Source organism: Chaetura pelagica, unplaced genomic scaffold (genome assembly GCF_000747805.2).
Source record: "Chaetura pelagica isolate M959 unplaced genomic scaffold, ChaPel_1.0 scaffold453, whole genome shotgun sequence".
In the NCBI taxonomy this organism is placed as follows: Eukaryota; Metazoa; Chordata; class Aves; order Apodiformes; family Apodidae; genus Chaetura; species Chaetura pelagica.
Genome location: NW_009952879.1, coordinates 1,605,685 through 1,616,032, shown reverse-complemented (window position 1 = coordinate 1,616,032; position 10,348 = coordinate 1,605,685).

The window sequence follows — 10,348 nt, the reverse complement described above, 5'->3', positions numbered from 1 at the left end:
AAGAGTGCAAAAACACGTGCCATCCTATTGCACAAGTTTGGCTTCATTTGGGTAAAAAATGTGCTTAGTGAACCCTCTAACCCTTGCTGGGAAGGGGGCTGTTCCTCAAGGGAAGCTCCAGGACACAAGGATGTGTCTACAGATAGACTGCAAAGAAAGGCCATCTCTTCCTCTTTGCACTTAAGCAGACAACACATCACATTTGGGCCTTAAATTTGTGCGGGTAAGGAAGGGAAGTGCCTAGCACTATGTGAAATGTGATTAAAAATCCCCTAAATGTAAACATACATAGTATTAGCAAATGAAACATTGGCCTGACTGCTTTTAATGTAATGTATAGTTATGGATTACTGGTTTGAAGGGACTGTGTGTAATCTGAAATAGAAAATGCAGGGCCTAGGTTGCATCCAAATCCTGCAGAACTCGAGTCATTTGCAACTGAAAAAGAGCAGAAAGAGCTGTGGGAGTCCCAGGGTGCCAAAGGATTTGCTATAGCATTGGCTTATTTACTCTGATGACTAATTATTCTTGCTATTAAAAAAATGTGTGTTTTATCTGAAATATGAGTCATCGACAGTGAAGCTCTCCAAGATCTCCCCTTTCCAGCTGAAGAGTTAGAAAATTTGCAGGCACAGAAAATATCCACCATGTTTAGAGAATGGAGATCCCTGGTTTGTTATGCTATGCAAGTTCACATACTTCCCAAAGCCAGTGCTTAATTTATTCCAGGAAACTTAGTCACCATGTTCTTCTAGCACCTTAGCTCACTAAGCAACCCACAATATTCTTGTGACTACCACTAACGTGATACAACAAAACATTCATTATTTAATTCTCAGCAGCAATCCTGCTGTCTGAGCTACTTTAAGCCATGTATTTTCCATCACCTCTGAAGTGTCACAGACCCAGTCCCACCAGTTTCACTTCAGAGAGCAGCTGGAGGTTCATTTAGTTCTGTGCAGCATCTGTCCCCTCTGCCTGAGCTACCTGTGGTGTCAGTTCAGGGGCTGTAAAAGAGAAAGTGTGAGGAAATGGTGAAGAAATTCTGCCTTAGTGCATCTTTACTAAAGATTATATGTAAAGTAGGTGTACTCACACCTATAGGAAAAAAAACCAAACAAACAAACACTTCTGTGGAATATTGCAAAATCCCATTTGTAAGAAGTTACTACAGGAGGGATGGCTGGGAAAGCTTGTCATAGGAAAGGAGCTATCTGGGGAGCTGTGGGATGATAAATGTGCTGCCCTGGAAATCCCCTGCAGACCCTGCTCACACATCCTCAGCCTGCTCTTCTCAGCTTTCTTCTCTTCTGCTCTTCTGCTCCAGACTTCAGTTCTTCCCCACCTTCCCATCTCAAACCCCTTCTCTGCCAGAACAAGTGATTCCTAGAAAGCTCAGCACTGTGTTGATAGAAGCTGTCCTAAGTTTTAGTTGTGCCACTGCCAAGAAAACATCCTTAATGCTCATCCCCATTGGACTCATGAGCTGGTTTCTCCATCCCCATGGGGGATAAATTTACACTTTGTAACATAGGCATTTTTAAAAGTCAGGAAATTAATTTTTAAATTATTTGCTCAAAATAAATGAATGAATGGAATCAAACTGCTGGGAACCCAAGATAGAACTCCACCCATTTTCTGAATGAGCAGCACTATGGGAATTTTTTGTAGTAGCTTCCTGTAGGAAGATCTCAAGATGTTTTATGGCCATGAATGGATTCCACCTTGTAGTGCAGTCAGGAGAGGCAGTGGAGCTTCTCATCCTGCAGAATGAAGGCCAAGGCATAAAGTATTGAAGAGCTCAGCTCCAAGCCCATTCTCCCACAGCAGATACTTTCATTTTTAATTGGTGGACTACTGACATTTTTCAGCAAACATTAGACAACCTAAACACTAGATTACTAGATGAAATGCTCCTAAAAACAGCAAACAAACAAACAAACAAAAAGTGCTAATTGTGAGAATTTGTCTTTTGGTGACTTTTCTGACCCTTAGCAGGGATAGGAGTGGCCCCCAACATCCTGCTTTCTGTGGGCAATGAGAACCATTATTACTACCACATAAGAGCATGGAACATAAGGCAAATCCTACAGATAGCTGTTAAATGTACCCTGTTGATCATTTAAATAAGAAATAAGAACTTGGAAGTATTTTGGAGATGTTCTGGGAGGAAAGAGAGTCATCTGGAGCAGGGCCTGTAAGGGGGTGTACTGGAGAAGAGGTCAGAGGCAGGAAGAGGGCAGGATGTGGGAGGCAGTGTGAAGTACCAACTCCCTTTCATGGGTGAGGATGTGACATGAAAGCAATGCAAACCAGTCCAAACTCACCTTCCCCTCAGATCTACACATCAGGGTCACATCCAGAAATGAGGATTTTTGAAAGCTGGTTACTGGCTTTCCATTACCCCTTATTGAAACACTTAATTCCCTCTTGGTCTCTAAATGGGTTTCAGATGCTTGGTGGATTTTTTATTTATATTACTATTTTTCCCTCCCACCCTAAAAAAACTCAAGTAGTTTTGGAGGAAAATTATTTTTTCTTTCCACATAAACCTCCCTTGCACAGAAATAAATGCCTCTTCAAAGAGAAATGCTGTAATTTTTAATGCAGTTTTAGATGCAAGTTATCTAGCACACTAGGATATTTATCAGAGAAACTGATAAAACACTCAAAGATCTCCAAAAAAACAACAAACATGCAAGCCAGCATGACTAACAGGGCAAGGATCTGTGCAAACAAAATTGCAAGTTCCTCTGCTATTTCATCTGCAACAAGAAGTCAGTTTTGAAATACTGGCAAAAATACTCTGGGTTTGTTTAGACCACATCACCATGACAGCAAAACGCTGCCCAGCTCTGCATGTATTAGATGTCTTTGCAAGAAACAGTGGTGAATGGGAAGTGAAGCTGAAAGAAAAAAAAACCCAAACCAAAACATGGCCAGATGTCATATGAGAGATCACAGGAGATAGAGATTTGAACCTACCTTCTTGGGTGCCAGTCCCCAGCATGTAGATAATCTTGTCCCAGCAACCAAGCCTTTGGTCAGCTCCTTCTCTGGAGCAACGCTGAATTTCCAGCAGCATAGGCTGAATTTCCTAAAGAAGACAAATAAATTCCAGTTGTTTTTGTCTGCCAGGAACTAATGAAAGGTCATCAGTTCAAACAATAGTAGTGCACTCGAATGACAGTATTATTCTCAGCACAGCCCTACTTCTTTGCCTTTCTATCAAAACCACCCAACTCCAAGAGTGGAATCAGGCCCTCATGGGAATTGCTGGAAAGATATTTTCTGGCAAAACATTTTCAGGGTAGAACAGCAACTCAAACTGTAAACAGAGGATGACAGATTTGGAAAAGTGTCATGGTTTTAAAAAATGTACAAAAGAAGCTTTGAAAATCTGACATTTCAAAAGGGGACAGTTTTGCTCTGCAACATGAAAACACAATTTCTACACTTGAGTTAATTTACAGGTTTTTAGGTAATTTACCCTAGGAGTTTTTAAAAGTATGAAATTACATCTTTTGGTGGAGCTCATCTGACTTCTTCCTGTCTGCTTACAGAAGTTTTAAAAAATGATCAATTTTTTTCCTTGCTTTAGAAAGGGGAAGAGAATGCAAACCCCTGGGAAGGCTGAGAAGATGGGAAAGGTCTTTCAGTCTGGCTCCAGGCAGACAGGAGAGGATTCCTGTGCATTTCAGCCCTCAAAATGGGGCACAGGGATCCAGCCTGGCCCCTCTGTGACTGTTTCCTTCAAGAAGCATCATTTAAACCTCAGATGATCAAGTCACACCACAGGCTGTGATCCATTTCTGTTGGCTCAAGACAACAGTAGCTGCACAGGTACAAGATTTGGGTTTGTTGTTTTTTTTTAATTGCATCTGTTACTGCCCAGAGAGAAAATGCTATGGTCTCAAACAATCACAATGAACTTGCAGATGTCAAAAGAAGCAGTCCCTAGAACTTCTTTCAGTAGTCTGGTCTCATTCATGTGACAAGTTTGCATTCAGCCGTGTCATGTTCTTCTGGTAAACAGCTCCTTTGGAATAAAGCATTTTCAGTGCTAAACACAAGAGATGTCAGTTTGGGGGCTTGAAGCCAAAGCCACCATTCCTATAGAATGGAAAGAGCACAGTCTGTTCTCTACAGCTCTGCACGCTCCTGCTCTGCTGGTTGTGACAGAGGCAGAGGGTGACCTCTGCCACAGCCCTGTCCTGCTTCAACATCACCCCTGTGGACTATGAGACATGTCAGCAGAATTTTTTTGCCTCAGAATCAGGACCCTTGGAGGACCCCCCTGCCCCACCACGACAGCGGGTAACAGCAAATTGAGATGCAGCCACTGCCTACCCCAGTTTCCTGGCATGGAGCAGACACTTGGGTTGGCTGATTATCACCAGACTTGTACTACCAAGAGCTCCTGAATCTTGCAAGGGGCTTTTTTAGGGAAGAACACAGCATCTGCATCTGGCCCCATTAATACCGTGGGAATAGCGTCTCAGTTTGAAGATGTAATGTCCACAGCTTGGTTCTGCACAAATGCACCGATGAAGGAAGCCAGCCCTTTGGGGTTTGACTCCAATTTCTTGATGCAGCAAACAACAGAGGCCAACAGAGTTTAATTATTTAATTTTTTTCGGAGTAGTTAGGTGTTCGACAGAGTTACTGTGGCTGAAAACTCTGCTGTGCTACAAGCCATCGACAACAAGAAGGCACTGGAGCAGGAGGTAATTGAGGGTTGGCTCCCGGAGGGAATTTTCCCTTAAAAGGATAACTACATTGTCATGATGAAACCAGCTTGCTTCCCCTGCCCGCAGAGCTTTTTGCAAACACGGCTGCCAGAGCTGGGGGCGGTGGTGAGTATTAACAGCAGACAAGGAGGAGCAGCAGGGCAGTGGCTGCTCCTTAAATGCTACAGGAACTCAACCGTGCTGTGCCTTGAAGGGCAAAAGGACATGAATGCAGCCCCGGGAGGTCACTTCAGTGCCACATAACAACTGGCCAACTCCTACCATCTGCTTAAGGTAAAAAGAAACCTAAGTAAGGGGTTGCAACCAAAGAAACCAGCCTCACAAGAAGAGCTTGCACTCAACATCAACAGTATTTTCAGAGGGGGCAGGCAGGATGCCAGCTGAAAGCATACCAAGGCCACAGAGGAATTTTTCCAATTAAATATTTTTCCACCAGAAAATAACTGAAACACCAGCTTTTCATTTCAGAATCCACAGTACAATTCTGATGGAAGCTCTTTAGATGAAATCGAGGGCAATGATGAGAGAGCAGAACCTTAGAGTGGCCTCTCACCCAGCAGTAGGCAGGGCTGAGAAGGGAGAGCTTGAACATGAGTTTGCTGTAATCCAGAGGAAACTTGCCTAAACTCTGAAATCCCTGCTCCAGGCCCCAGACCCCTCCTTGTCCTCTGACAGCCCACCCACCTGGAGTTCTGCTCTGTGCTCTCCTGTGCTGTGCAGGAAGGGCTGCACTGTGGTTTTTACATGGAATGAGGCTGAAATGGGAAAGGCGGGGTTTGGCCCAGCTGTAGTGGCACAGACTGGTTCCCACCTCGCAGCTAAAGCCTCTCTGTGCAGATCTTGGGTGAGGTTTTCAAATTAGACTCATGCTCATGTGGTCTCTAGCATGGAATAACCCACCCACTGTGCTGGAAGAGAAGGAATCAGAACCCAGTTCCCTGCACCCTGATGAGTGGACAAAATATGCACATGTGAGCAACAGTCTGGTCTCAAGCAAGCAAAGACTCCTGAGCTGGCTGTGCAACAAAGGCTTACACAAAGTAAACCACCATCCCTTCCTCTGAGGACTGGCAGCCTACAGAACCCCGAGCAGTCCTTATATTACAGTGGGGAGTCAAGGCATGGGACAGAAGCCCAGAGACATGGTGAAACCGATTTCTGGTCGTCAACAAGCCATCGTTGATGGAAGGAGGATCTCCAAGCACTGAGCACCTTTGAGAGGCTCCAGACCACCAGCAACTCCCTCCAGACCATAGAGGTTAGCTCAGGAGTTAACAGTAAATCTTCAGCCTTTTCCAGCTCTGCCTGGTGGTTGCTCCATCTGGTCCCAGCCTGTTGCTACCCCTATGAAGTGTCTGCTTGAAACAGTCCCATCTTGGGAACTCCACAAGCAGCCATGGAGATTCAGCACACTTCCTCTTAGCTCTACACGTAGAAAACTTTACTTTCTAATCAGTTTTTCGCTGTAGAGAGAAGTATTAAAAGCTTCAGCAGGGTAAGTGTGTTAGTGCTGATAAACAGAAACTCATCCAGAGATTAAAAGCAGAAAGCTGGAGAATTACAGGTGTCTACAGGCACAGACTGGTTGCCATTTGGCTTTCCCTTTCTATGAGTAACAGCATGAAAATGAGCCAGGCTCTATAGCTGAGTCACAGCAAGTGAATATAAACTTCCTCTGCAGACCAGAAGAACCTGGGCAGGTGGAGGAAGAGCTCTTTGTATTCTTCTGCCCTAGATAAACACAGCATGGTGCATCCATGGAGCAGTACAAGTTCTGCTCCAGGGCCTGGGATCTGCAAGCCCATCCCAAAGGAAGACCCAGCGGTGGAAATATACAATAAACATATGACAGCATCTGCCTTCTGTTTCCTGTGCTCTGTACAGATTATCTCTCTCTGCAGATAACCCTGCCCTCCTCAGAGGGAAAGCTGAGGTTTGTGCTTTTTCAATGTCTGCTGCAACCAGCGACAACTCGAATCAGCTCATTCTGTATCTGTTCTCAGCCCATGTGCATCACCACATCTCAGCACCATCCGCTGGGCAACTCAAGCAATGTGATCACACATCTGCCCAGGGTTGTTTGCTCCCTCATCCCTCTTTCTACAAGCATACAGCACTGAATCCAAAAGCAGGACAGCAAAGCACTTTCTGCATTCAGTGTGCTCTCTCCACAAACAGAGCAGAGCTGACGCCCAGCTGAGCTCCCCCACCTCCTCTCCACTGATGTCATTATTTTCCATGTTGCTTCTTGTGGCCAGAAGTGAGGAAGCCCCTGGAATGCAGCAGCCCATGTAGAAGCTGTTTCTGCATTGATCACCAGTATCTCTAGCAGCAGACTTTGAAGGGAAGCCCGGTGGGCTGCAATAAAATAAAAAGTCACCAGGCTGCAATTTGACATCAGCAGAGCTCCTTGTTCAGCTCATGACTCCAACTGCTGTCCTAACCCCCTCCCCCTGCCTCCAATTCCAAGACCATGAAATTACTCATTAGGCTTGGAACAAAACTCTTTTTAGTGCACTCGCATGTGGCTGGAGACAGAGACAGATGTTTTGGGCTCTGGAAGAAAATTGCTGGAGGGAGAGAAATAAAACACTCCCAAAGCTGCACTGCTGCCTCCTGGCAGTGTGCTTCCCTGCTCCTGTTGCACTCCATGGTTTACTGTGGGATCAGAGAAGGGAGTGATGGCATCACAGCTCAGTGAGCCTTTCCTTCCGTCTCGCTTTTGTTAAATGCTCAAACACAAGATTTTTTCTTCACTTCAGATTTTGCACAGAGTCCTACAGCATGACATAAGAGCAGCTCAGGGCTGTGCCGCTGGGAGTAGGTTTCAGTGCTTTGGGTTTATGCTTATAAAATCCTACATTTCAACTGCACTTTTGTCCTGAAAAAGGCAGGGAAAAGACTGCCTTTAAGAGCCAGACAGTCGAGACCGAGGAAGCAGAGGATGCTGCCTCTCTTTACACATGCAAGAAAGAGACAATAAAAACATCGCCTGCAGGCATGTCAGCAAGGGGATTAGGATTCAGTGTCCGATTATTGCTTGGTTTATAGGATACAGCCGTTCCCACCTCCCATAGCTTGCTCAGCTAAGCATCACATTCCAGCCAGGGAGGGCTGGGATCATGCTTGGACCAGTGAAGGTCAAGGATCAAGAGGAGTGACCTGATCATCAGGAACAACCTCAGCCACTGTACTAATTGAGTGTAAGCTTCACTTTCAAAGCTACATAGAAGCTTAAACCCATTTATCTTCTCAAGGGATTTAAAGGCCTATTGGCTTTGGGAAGTGAGAGTGACAGGAGAAAGAAGTTTAAAATCACCAGTTGAAACTTCCAGTTGCTGTTAACATGGATAGAACTATCTGTGTCAACCCCACGGAGCAGCATCTTGCTCACTCACCCACCCTCTCACATGTCCTTGAGACTCTTCCTTAAAAACAAAGAAAAAAACCCTTCAATTTCTCTAACATGTGACTTCCTCCCAATCCCATAATACTGGATTATTCCTAAGCCTAGACAGAGAACATAATTTGGTGATAGAGGCTGCTTCCTGAGCTAGGAGCAACAGCTCTGCTGGAATACCTCATTCTGCGTTGTCTGAAACACTACACAGGATGAGCAGAGTCTGGGAAGACAGGAAAAACAGAATTACAGGCTCTTGAAATGGACACTGACAAAAACCTGAAGCATCGAGCTCACTCAGATGCCGCCTGTGTTTAATCCAGTCGTCAGACAGTCTCTGTTTAACTAAAAATTTTACTTCAGAATTGGGCCTGAATTATTACTGGCAAAAGCTTCCAAGCTCCACAGGTCCCCCTAACAAGCTATTCCTCTGTGGAAGCCTTGCAAGGAGATGAATACAGCCTTTGAGGAAAGGGCTGGATCCCTTCTCAGGCTCCCACAGGAGGTTTGTGGAGTCCTGTTAGGTGTCCAGGGTGTCTGAAAGCTTCATATGTTGACTGTTAGAAGCAACAGGACTGATGTTTGTGTGTATTACTGGGGTGTTCCCAGAGGAGTTTTGGTTCCACAGCATGTCACAGCAACAGTTATCAAAGAAAGCACCAAAAATAATCTAATCTACACAACAACTAAAAGCCTAGCCCGGACAAAAAATAAATAAGATGGAGCCACACGTGAAGTATTGTAGCCAGAGCTCTAACATGTATTCCATTCTCATGGGACATAGCTGGAAGCACAGCTTGCAAACACAGCTGCTATGCTTAGTCCCTTTCATAGAGCAGGGACATAAAGCAGCACAAATACACAATTCCTCGTGGCATCAATGGCATACACCACGTTGCCCAAAAGATCTGGTTTAGCTGCTGCCATGCAGACCCCATGGGTGCTATCTCAGCACATTGCACTCTTTGGCACCCAGTCACGTCAAAAGTCCATCAGCACTGAAAAAGGAACATGGTCATCCCCACTTCCATGCAACATTCAGTTTCCTGACTGTGGCAGTATATGTCAGAAAAGACAATCCTCCAGAGCAGGAGTCTGTTCCCTGAGCACAGCTCCCCCACTGTGGGCAGCTCCTGGGAAGCAGAGGCTTGGCTTCCCAGACTACAGGAAGCTGCAGGCAGGAGGAGCCACTTTCCAGGTTTGTTTCCAAAGGAAGATTATAAATTAAAGTCCAATTTGTTAAACCTTTAGGTAAGCAACTGTTTCTGCATAAACACATACTGGTTTGTGGGCTGTATTACATGGATAGCTACAAATTTGACTAACGTGAAAATCACAGTGTATCCAACTGAACCAGAGAGCAAACAGAGGCACATTTTTAAATGGCAGGAATTTAAGCAGCCTGAGTAATTATTTTTGAACGGAGGTTGAAAATAATTATTATCCTAAACTAACACCTAAAAATTGTGCATGCAAGGTAAGAGCACAAAATGCTATGCCAGAGAGCTTCACTTCTAATTGAGAAAGAGCACGTAGGCTCAGCAAAAATTATTCTTCAAGTGAAATAAAGTCGAAGACTTTAACACCTTTCTGAAGATGGGGTCAATATCTGGAATATATAGCAAGAAGAGCTCAAATTACTACCTCCCCCTGTCATTTGTTATGCTACAACTTTAGTGGAAAAATCCTAAAGCTCTTCTAGGTCTGTTAGGTAAGAAATGGATCACTAGGCAAGTGTTCAGTGTCATTAATAAATCCTTGCAGCATTCTGTACTTAGTATCAGCAGAAAGTCTTCGGCCCTTCCACCCATGAGCACGTACCTATTTAGCAAGGACAGAAGGAACTGCCTACATTGCTTTTCTTTCTGCCCATTGGAAACACCCAAGCCCACAAACAACTGCAGTCTTTCAGTACATCCGCACTACTTCTTTTCCAAAGTCAGCATTAAGCAGCAAAATGCTGTAGGTGGTCAGTCCTGGCTGATTCAAGCTCTGGAAGAGATGCAGACAACTACATTTACAGAGGCAGGTTAATTCCGAACAGCTTTCCATCCAAGGATTTCTTTTACAGTGTAACAAAAGACTAGCCAGAGCCAGAGGTTCCACCCAAGGCTGGGATGCCCAGTACTTAGGAACGGATTATTTTCTGTCGTATCCAGGGCAGTTTCCCCAGCCCCCAGGCACTGGGGTACCCTGT